The sequence below is a fragment of the Lissotriton vulgaris genome, unplaced genomic scaffold, assembly GCF_964263255.1.
Source record: "Lissotriton vulgaris unplaced genomic scaffold, aLisVul1.2 SCAFFOLD_814, whole genome shotgun sequence".
In the NCBI taxonomy this organism is placed as follows: Eukaryota; Metazoa; Chordata; class Amphibia; order Caudata; family Salamandridae; genus Lissotriton; species Lissotriton vulgaris.
In genome coordinates, this window is record NW_028244460.1 from 850,187 (window position 1) to 861,250 (window position 11,064).

The 11,064-nt window shown below is 42.2% G+C and overlaps 1 pseudogene; it reads right to left on the reverse strand.

The window, feature by feature from the left end:
• LOC147667240 (uncharacterized) overlaps nucleotides 1-10,797 on the reverse strand; it is a 121,220-nt pseudogene extending 110,423 nt beyond the window's left edge.
• Nucleotides 10,798-11,064: the final 267 nt, after the last annotated feature.

An 11,064-nucleotide genomic window follows, 5' to 3' on the forward strand; every position in this document is an offset into this window, starting at 1 on the left:
GAACAGGAAGTGCTGCCCCAATTAGCACTGGGGTGGCACCCTGACATTTTGAGGTATTTAGGGGTGAATTTACTACACCGAACAACAACTTATACAGGGCAACTTAGGTGATGTCCAATGTTAGCAGATCCCTGTAGTTTTGGGGCTCCCTGCCACTATCAACCCATGGGTAGAGTGGCAGTTGCAAAAATGCTGTTAATACATTTATACTGCTTCTCGACCCCTCTAGTTTACCTGCCTCGGCACTTCTTCAGGAAATTGGACTCAGTTTCTGTTCTTATGGACTTAATCTGGGGAGCGGGCCACAAGAGAGTCGCACTTCGCAAACTATACTCTACCTTGGAACGGGATAGGGGGATGTACATTTAAAAGACTAGTAAAGAACTACAAACTACTGTGTGACTTGGAAGATGATTATTTCACAATACAGCCCTTGTTTGTGATCTCGTTACCGTTCTCACATTATCACAGCACTAGAAAAAATGGGAGCCTGGGGTGTCTGATCACAGAAACTCATTTACATACAAAGGGGGGTGAAAGCCTGTTCACAACGCACAGCACAACTTGTTTATGTAGCAGGTAAAGGGATTCAGGTAACAGTGTGTGTGTTGTATGGCAGGAGCAAGCAGTCTTAGTTGCTGAGACATGAATCTCTGGCGGGTGCATTATTAGCTCTTTCAACTGTTTGAGAGAGGGCGGCAGTCTCAAATTCTGGGGGCACAGATACCAACAGCTTCCCTCATAATCTTTGCTTTTTGCATCTACAGGTGGTGCAGATGCCACCTAACAAAGTAACCTTGGGGAGGAGCCAAGACGGCGGCCAAAATGGCCGCATAGACGCCCGGCTCCGCCACTCGCCCTCGCCTCCCGCACCATCCTGGCGTATATCCTGTATCCCGATCGTGGCCCCGTATTGGTGAAGACATGTGGAGCCCGGCTGCATGACTCTGGCGTGAAACCCACCCCTGGTGGCAGTGATCCGTCGATCTAAACTTTCTGGCCCTTGGAGTGAGCGAACCGGGACCTTGAGTGACGCAGCGGCCGGCACAGGATTGATCAACATCGGCTCCGGTCGGCCATGTTTGTCCGGTGACCCAGACCGGGACTTGTGACTGTACGTGGCCATAGACGGTCGATCGGAGCTTGGCGCTGGAGCCCCCGAGCAGCCCACCTAAGGTTTTACGTTGGTGCTTGTAATTGCATGCAACCTCAGCTACACCTATCGACACACGGCCTGGACTTGCCCTACCTCGGGGACTGCTGGCGGCCGAACAATCTCCCTGCAATGCTGTTTTTTATGGGAGTCTCCGGCTACGGCTGGTAAGCGATTGGCAGTGCGGTGGGTGTTCGTGGACTCGAGTGTGCCTGATAAGACCCGTGCGTGTGTTACGGGCAACGCTTGATTTCTCGGCTGCCTGTGGGGCTTGCTTCCTCTCCTGCTCTGAGGTTCCCTGGAAGAGGGGTGCACTACGTAAATCGTTGAAAGGTGATGGAACCCACAATGCAGGACATCCTGCTGGCCCTCACAGATCTGCACTCAGCTTTGAGACGTCGATGGACGGTCATGGACGACCTGCAGGCGGCGGCAAGTTATACAATGATGGGAGGACAAACTGTCGATCGAGAGCACGATCTGTCCCAGTTTGCCGATGCTGAGGATTCCCTGGAGTGCGTAACACTGGAAACTGGAGTTGGCGGATCATGTGGCCGAGCTTCTGTGTTTGCTGACTTTCCTACCCTCCAGCTCATTATTTCCTATCCTGCTCTGCAGCGCCCAGTTCTCCCGATGGCTAGTGTGACATGGAGATGCATCATCGTATCGACGCTTTTGTTCTTACTCGTAGTCGGATCGGCTCCAACAGGGATTGTGGACTCATTGTACTTGCCTCTCTATGATATGCGGTGCTTTACTATTTCAGTTCGGACCGGCCAGGGCAAAACCTGGGCTGTTTATGTACTTGTTGGATGTTCTTGGTGCCGGACTGTACCATGGCTTGTGACGGTGATTTAGGGTGATCGGGATGACTATATGCTGTTGTTTGCCCTCCATCATGGCGGGCTTCCATGTCTTTCGGGAAGGGTGGGGGGGGGCGTATCTGGGGCCGGAGCTAGGGCCCTCCTCCTAATTTCCCTCTTGTGGGTTTTCTGGGGCGACAGGCATGCCTATGGGGGGGGGTGGGCCGTGGCCTTCCGCTGCATGCAGGGTGGGGGGTGGGGGCGGGACGTATTTCTATTTTTTCTTTGTCTCTATGGCCCTACTTTATTTCTTCTTTTCTCGTTCTTTCTTGGTGTATCTTCCTTTCTTATATATTTCCTTATAGTTGGAGGCGGGGGTTCGGGTTCCTTGGGAGGATCATCGCTTGTGTCCCTTTAAGCTACGGATTTTGGCTGTCATTGCTCGCTTTCGTGAGTGGGGCACTGTGGTTCAGTTCGATCGTATTTGGCTTAATATCTTCCCATTGTTCTCCCAATGCTGTGGTCGACTAACGGCTACTATCCTGTCCTTTGCTTTGATTGATATGCGACGTTGTACTAATGCTTGCTGTTTAATCCTTCAACTCTATTATAAATTGGAATCCTCCCATATCCTGTAATAATGTGAACAATTTTGCACGTCGATCCTGATTTAATGTGGCTGGTTGAGCCGGGGTACACCGTATTGTTTCCCTTTGTTGCACGACATTTCGACATCTGGAATTATATTGTTTGGTGGCCCCCTGGCCTATACTTGCTTTGCACATGCTGTAATGTTTGAGGTTTTCCAAATAAAAATTAAAAAAAAAAAAAGTAACCTTAGTGTGCTTTCTGGAGTCAGCCTGCTTTGCTTTTCCCAAACTTTGGTCAGCAAAGGTAAATGTCTCTTCTACTTAAGTGTTCTTAGCGCACTTTTGGTACTGTGGCTTGAGCAGTATGGCCTAAGGCACGCTCGAAGGTAAAGCAAAACAGTGGAAGTCAAAACCAAACAAAAAGGAAAATGAATTTTAAAAAAAGAGCAGACCCACAGAATCAATCAGGAAGTCACCTACAAAATTGTAGCTGACTTCGGTAGCTATGCTCGAGGGGACAAAGGTAAGTTTAGTCTCTGGTGATGATTAACAGTGGAATTTGATGCAAGGTTTTTGGCTGAATCAGTATCAGAAGGTGACGAGCTGCACAGAAGTGGCTTGAAGTGCAAAATTCCCACAGAGTAGAGTTGGGTTATCAAGTTGAACCTGAATCCACGGCCATCAAAATGTGGGAAACTTCAAGCTGTGAAGTCTTCGGAGCTTCCAAGTTATGGAGATGGTTCAAGTTTGATGATAAGAGCCAAAGCATGGGACCTGGCAGGCCTGAGGCATGGTTAAAGGGATAGCAGGTTCTATTTGAAACAAAAAGAAGATGGAAAGAGGCCACTCGTGTGGATTTTTGTAATACGAGTATGTGTGAGTAAAATACCCAGGCAAATGTTTGGAATCAGATAACACATAAAAGGTGGCTTAGACCACGTAGAGAAATGATATTCCACTACTGTTTGTACACATTAGGATACAAATTTAATACTTATTACACTAACATGATATTAGATAAAATTGATACATAATTATACACAAAAGATAAAAAAGTTTTTTGTAGCATTACATCATATGCATAACTTCAATCATTCAAATAATTCATAAATATAAAAACTGTTGGATGGTTTCCTGTCTCCTGTCTACGCGTTTCGACACTATTTAAGTGCCTTCCTCAGGACTGTACCATCGTGCTGTAAAAGATATTTATAAAAAAGATATTTTTACAATATTATATTTCTGTGTACAAAACAGATAGTGTTCTGGCTTTTATAACATGTGCTAGATACTGGTTATCAACACGATTTGATAATACCGCTTCCAAACATAATAGTGTCTATCCTATACATAGTTGCCATGGACTACACAATTCACAAAATGTAACCATATCTTTCTTTTGCACATAGACAACAGTTCTTCAGTTGCAACTTATTTCATTTGGATAATAGCATACTGTTCATCTCATTTACTGGTTGTGATATATATATAGACAACCTAACTCTGACAGAATAAAACAGAGGATAAAGGGGAAAAAAGAATTACATAACCAGGGTAAACAGCCAGGTTAATAAGAAAGACAACAGAAAAAGATATAAGTGTAGTAAGGTTGGGTATTTGGCTCGCAAAATGGCTGTTCACTAGAAATCATTAGCTATTATTGCTTTCCTCGATTACTATGTTATGATATTAGCCTAATATCAGTTGCACTACATGCAATATAAATTGTTGTACCTAAGTTCATTTTTAGCATACTGTCAGGGTGTAAAGAGTCTCTTTCACATTAATTAAGATTCTAGTATGGACCTTTTATACTAATCATTCATGTCTAAAGGCATCAGATAAGCTTACCTATTTTAAGGACAGAACAGGATAGATATCAAGGGTCAGGACAGAATAAATGCCAAGATACCGTGGAGATTAATATGAGTATCGATGAAGGCCAAATCTGCAATGTGAGAACATTATTCACTGATTATATGCTGAGACTAAATAGTTGTAATCATTTGTCAAATTAATTGAATATGCTTACCCGACTTTTAAGGAAGCTCAGATTGACTTGGATTTCAAACTCTGTGTGTAGATATAGTGGTCACCTAGACTCGCTAAACATCCAGTAGGCTACTTCATTAGCGGCACGGGATTGTTATAGTCAGGCCAAAATATTTAGATCACTGTAAGTGAATCAGGTGAACCTCATTATTCAACAGGCAGTATTGTTATAAGTTTATTTTATTAAGGCAGGTATTACTTATTTATAATTTCTAACATAAACTTTGACTTACTACATTTGATTACCCTATTCATATTTCTCCACTCATATATGGTTGGTTTTACATTTCCTTTCATTACTAAAGGCACAGAAACGAATACCTGCCACTACAAAAGTAACTGATCATCTGAAAACTCTATTTAATACAGTACGTGTTCTGTAAAAATACCACTGTTTTAGCTTTTATATTACAGTTTTAGTCTATAGAGCCGCTGGTAGTATTGCAGTAGGTAAAGTTTGGTTTTATACTGCATGCGTTTTATTTATCTGAAGCATAAGTTGTAATAAAGCACATTGATTACTTGTTGACTGTTTGCATATACATGTCCTTAATCAAACCACATCCTTTCCTTACCGCGTTTACCAGAAAATCCTTAGTTTTCGCTGTTTTTAGGTGCCATACTCGGTATGTATCCGATACGAATTAAAAATACATGTGGTCATACATCTATAAAGAAAAAAGATTTTGTTCACCGGTCATATTAAATCTTCGAGGTATGTTACGGTTTTACTATTCAAAGGTGACTCTATTGTTTACCTAAATCGTCTCTCGGGGTGGACGACCTGCTGCGATAAATGCCAATGGTTAATCCCAGCATTTATACGGCATATGTGGTCTGAAACGGCAAAGCGAATGCAGCAAACGTTATATCATGGCCAGCATATTTACAACTAAGAAAAGCTTTACGCGTTTGGTGCAGAGCTGCAGAAGTTTTACCCGTGTTTGTATTATCTGAAACAGACCGGCTAAGGCGGCGTCCTGGTGGTATCTGATGTTCGGGCAAAGAGTTTGTTTAGCGCTTTCTTATTGGTCTAATATCAAGGCAGCTGAAACGATAAAAACGAACGTAGCTAACGTTATATCGTGGCCAGCCTGTTTAAACTAAGGAAAGCTTTACGCGTTTGGTGCAAGGCTGCAAAAGTTTTACCTGTGTTCCTGTTATATGAGACGGACCGGCTTAAGCGGCGTCCCGGCGGTTCCGATATTCGGGCAAAGGATTTGTTTGGCGCTTTCTTATTGGTCTATTTATCAAGGCAGCTAATTGGTTCACCTGGTTTTCTCGTGCATCTTAAAGCGACAAGACTTCATATCGCTAGATGCCCGGTATTGACCAGTCATGAGTATTTAGCTTTTCTAATGTTTATTTTAGGTTTATTTTTGATTTGTTTACTGTTTATTTATCAAAGAAAAAATGAAAAATGAATAAGTGACTACCGTAAATAAGATGGGTATGCCTACTACTGGTGTCATATATGGAAAGGTCTTATTATACGGGGAACTATATATTATTTGACTAATCCTATCATATGCCCAAATTAAAGAGATATAAAGACAGAGGCGTCAATCTTTCTTGTTATAAGATAGCATTTATCCACGGTAGGTCATTATTTAAGCTATGGGTAAATGTATTAAGAGTAAAGATCCAATAAAGCTCCCTTTTTTTCCTAATTTTATCTCCGCCGTTGTTGTTGGCTATATGAATCTTTTCTAGGATGCGCCAACGGATCTGAGACGGAGAATGATGGAACTCAGAAAAATGGGATGCCAGTGGTGCTGTCAATTGTTTTGTTTTAATCGCAGATCTATGCTCCGTTAGGCGGAGTTTCATAGTTCTTGCGGTTTCTCCAACGTAACCTAAGTTACATGGACACAATATCAAATAAACAATATTGGTTGTATTGCATGTCCATAGTTCCTTAGCCTGTATTTGTACTTTGTTGAATGTGAATGTCTCACCTGATATTATGCCATCGCAAGATTGGCATGTGCCACATCTGGAGGTGCCCTTAATGGCATTTTCTCCATTTAGTGATTTCTGTACAAAGGGGACAATATTGGTAGTTCCACTGAAACGTGATCTAACCACTAGATCTTTCAGATTTTTGTTGCGTCGATGCGCAAACATGGGTTTTGGTAGTTTTGGTTGTGTCGGTTCTATATTTAATAGATGCCAGTTTGAGTTGATGATCTGTCTGACTGTGGCATTTAGAGGAGAGTGCTTTGTTATGCAGACCAACTTTTGTTCTTTCTGTTGTTTATTTGAATTCAGAAGAGCATCACGATCAAAGTATCTTGCTCGCTTATATGCCTCACGTATTAAACGATTCGGATATCCGCGAGCAAGAAATTTCTTTCATTTTTACAGCCTGAATATCATAATCTTTAATGTTTGTGCAGTTTCGCCGCACTCTCAAAAACTGCGAAAATGGTATCCCATCCTTCTGATTTCTCGGATGGTAGCGACCAAAATGGAGTAGCGTGTTCCTTGCTGTTGACTTAGTATACAAGTCAACCGTCAGATTCTTGGATTCATTTTTGATACATATGTCAAGGAATTCCACTTTTGTAGCACCAACTTGTGCAGTGAAACGGAGATTACTATCTGCTAAATTAATCCATTCTAGAAATTCTTGTAGAGTCTGTTCCCCATTGGTCCATATAAAAAATATATCGCCAATAAACCGGTACCAATGGGAAACAGACTCATAGAATGGTGCCATCTCGTTGTGTATGTGATGAAATTCAAACCTAGCCATATAAATATTGGTTATCAATGGGGCCATTGCTGCCCCCATGCTTACGCCTTTTGTTTGTTGGTACATATGTTCTCCAAATTGGAACACATTTTCTTCAAGTGCCCTGACCCAGGAAGTTGAACTGTATCAGGGGGTCCTTGCTGTCTCGCATATCTTTGTAATACGAGGCCATGTCCCATTGGAACAGAAGTCATTAGGATTATTTAGGGTGGAGCCAAGAATGGTTTGCATATGGCTGGCCTTGTCTGTAGTTACACAAAGACTAGAGAATGATGTGGCGGGATGTTGCCGAGATGAACTACCAGTTCATCTATCACCTTTAGTTTTTCTCAATGATCAGCCCTACGTGGCACAGAACAGATGTTGGTCCCATATAGACCTACGACAAAGGGACTCCTGCTGCAGCCCCCTGGTGAGGCTTATTAAGGCTGGAAACTGTTTGAGGTTACAAACATTCCTGAATCTAGCAGCGTGGCCTCAAAGTTCAGGCACAATGGCCTTTGTGGGTCAGAGCCATGGCTTATAAACACTCAGGGAGCAAAACACGCTGAATGGAATGAGGCCACGAATAGTTACAAAAGGATGAGGTTAATTCAAGCATTTCCATCCCTCGCTGTGTGCTTTTCTCAGTAGACGGTTTGTTGGACAATCAATGGAGTGGAGTCTTTGTGGCTGCTTCATGTAAATGTTTTGAGATGCTGAAAGCTCCTCCTCAGGGTTGATAGTGAGCACCTTTTATTCTCCCACATTGTCTCTCCTATGTAGAAAGGTTACATTTACAACTGAAGTTTTTGTCACATTGAGAGCACGGGTAATTTCCTTTCTCGTTGTGCTTTCTCTCTTGTGGACTGAAATTGAATCTCCAGCAGACGCTTCCCAGGCATTTAGAACAATGACAAGGTTTTTTACAGGTAAGTTCTCCCAAATTGAGTGAGACCAGATTTCCGACTGAAACTTTTCCAGCATTCAGAGAGCTAATAAGGTCTTTCCCCAGTGTGAGTTCTTTCATGTCTAGTGAGAGTCTTTTTCAGTTGGAAGCTTTTCCAGCATTCAGAGCACTGATACGGTTTGAGCCCAGTATGGATTCTCTCATGTTGAGTTAAACTGGATTTGTCACAGACACTTTTCTGGCATTCAGGGCACTGATAAGTTTTTGTCCAGTGTGGGTTCTTTCATGAGCAATTAAACTGGATCTATACTTGAAGTTGTTTTGGCACTCAGAGCACTGATACGGTTTGAGCCCAGTGTGGGTCCTTTCATGTACAGTAAGGTTGGATTTCTGATTGAAGCTTTTCCGGCATTCAGAGCACTGATAAGGTTTTTGTCCAGTGTGAGTTCTCTCATGTGTAGAGAGATTTATTTTCTTACTGAAGCTTTTCCAGCATTCAGAGCACTGATACGGTTTGAGCCCAGTGTGGATTCTCTCATGATGAGTTAAACTGGATTTCTGACTGAAACTTTTCTGGCATTCAGGGCACTGATAAGTTTTATGTCCAGTGTGGGTTCTTTCATGAACAATTAAACCGGATCTATCCCTGAAGTTGTTTTGGCACTCAGAGCACTGATACGGTTTGAGCCCAGTGTGGGTCCTTTCATGTACAGTAAGGTCGGATTTCCGAGTGAAGCTTTTCCAGCATTCAGAGCACTGATACGGTTTGAGCCCAGTGTGGATTCTCTCATGTTGAGTTAAACTGGATTTCTGACTGAAACTTTTCTGGCATTCAGAGCACTGATAAGGTTTCTGTTCAGTGTGAGTTATTTCATGTCTAGTGAGAGTCATTTTCAGTTGGAAGCTTTTCTGGCATTCAGAGCACTGATACGGTTTATACCCAGTGTGGGTTCTTTCATGTCAAGTAAGGCTGAATTTCTGACTGAAGCTTTTCCAGCGTTCAGAGCACTGATACGGTTTCTGCCCAGTATGTATTCTCTGATGTAGAGTTAAACCGGATTTCTGATAGAAACCTTTTTGGCATTCAGAACACTGATACAGTTTATACCCAGTGTTTGTCCTTTCATGTTTAGTAAGGTTGCCTTTCTGACTGAAGCTTTTCCAGCTTTCAGAGCACTGATAAGGTTTTTGTCCAGTATGAGCTCTCTCGTGGTGAGAGAGAGCTGATTTACTACTGAAGCTTTTCTGGCATTCAGAGCAGTATAACAGTTTATGCCCAGTGTGGGTCCTTTCATGTACAGTAAGGCTGGATTTCTGACTGAAGCTTTTCCAGTATTCAGAGCACTGGTAAGGTTTTTGTCCAGTGTGAGTTACCTGATGTTGAATCAGACTGCCAATAAAACTGAAGCTTTTTTGGAACGTGGAGCACTGATATGGTTTTTGTCCAGTGTGGGTTCTTTCATGTGCAGTAAGGCTGGATTTCTGACTGAAGCTTTTACAGCATTCAGAGCACTGATATGGTTTGTGTCCAGTGTGGGTTCTTTCATGTACCGTAAGGCTGGATTTCTGACTGAAGCTTTTACAGCATTCAGAGCACTGATACGGTTTATACCCAGTGTGGGTCTTTTCATGTACAGTAAGGTTGTATTTCTGACTGAAGCGTTTCAAGCATTCAGAGCACTGGTAAGGTTTTTGTCCAGTGTGAGTTACCTGATGTTGAATCAGACTGCCACGAAAACGGAAGCTTTTTTGGCACGTGGAGCACTGATATGGTTTTTGTCCAGTGTGGGTTCTTTCATGTATAGTAAGGCTGGATTTCTGACTGAAGCTTTTCGAGCATTCAGAGCACTGATAAGGTTTTTGTCCAGTGTGAGTTCTTTCATGTATAGTGAAATTGAATTTGCTACAGAAGCTTTTACAGCATTCAGGGCACTGATATGGTTTGTGTCCAGTGTGGGTTCTTTCATGTACCGTAAGTCTGGATTTCTGACTGAAGCTTTTCGAGCATTCAGAGCACTGATAAGGTTTTTGTCCAGTGTGAGTTCTTTCATGTACAGTAAGGTTGGATTTGAGACTGAAGCCTTTCTGGCATTCAGGACACTGATAGGGTTTTCGTCCAGAGCTAGTTTTCTCATGTTTAGTGAGGTGGGATTGATAACTAAAGCTGTTCTCACAGTTATTGCTCTTATTCGAGTTGTTTGTTTCTCCAAGTTGGGTTTGTTCCTGAATACACGTCATTTTAAGACTGAATCTGATTTCTGATTGTGTACATGTTTAAGTTACAACTCAGCATTAACTTCTAAAATACATTTCAGATGCTCTTCTTAACATATGTATTTAACTAATGATAGTTTTTACCTGGAGATCATTTTCCTACCTTTAAAGGCACTGATCTAACTTGTTCTATTAACTTTCACTGAGGAGCCCCTTGAATTGATTAAGAGGCCTCTCATGGATTCATTTTCTCCAAGTTATGCCCGGGTGAAATTTCTCTTGTTTAATTAGTCTCATTTAGTGATTCTGTTTTATCACATTTGATTTAGGAGTTTTAAAAGCACTGATAAGGTCTTTAGGCTTTAGTGTTTGCCTGGTAGCTATGATTGTTCATACAAGTAAGGACAGATGATTAGGGCATGCCAGGGTGGTTTAAGAATTATCAGTAGCGTAACACTGGCCCCTTTTATACTTTCAGTGCCAGTATATGCTTTTTTGCTCAGTGGCTAAGACAGGTACATGATCCACTTTGGAGTTACAGGATCCTTTGAAACCACTCGGATCAAACTCAAGAGACAGAGTTGGTGGGGGAAAATCTTCCTATA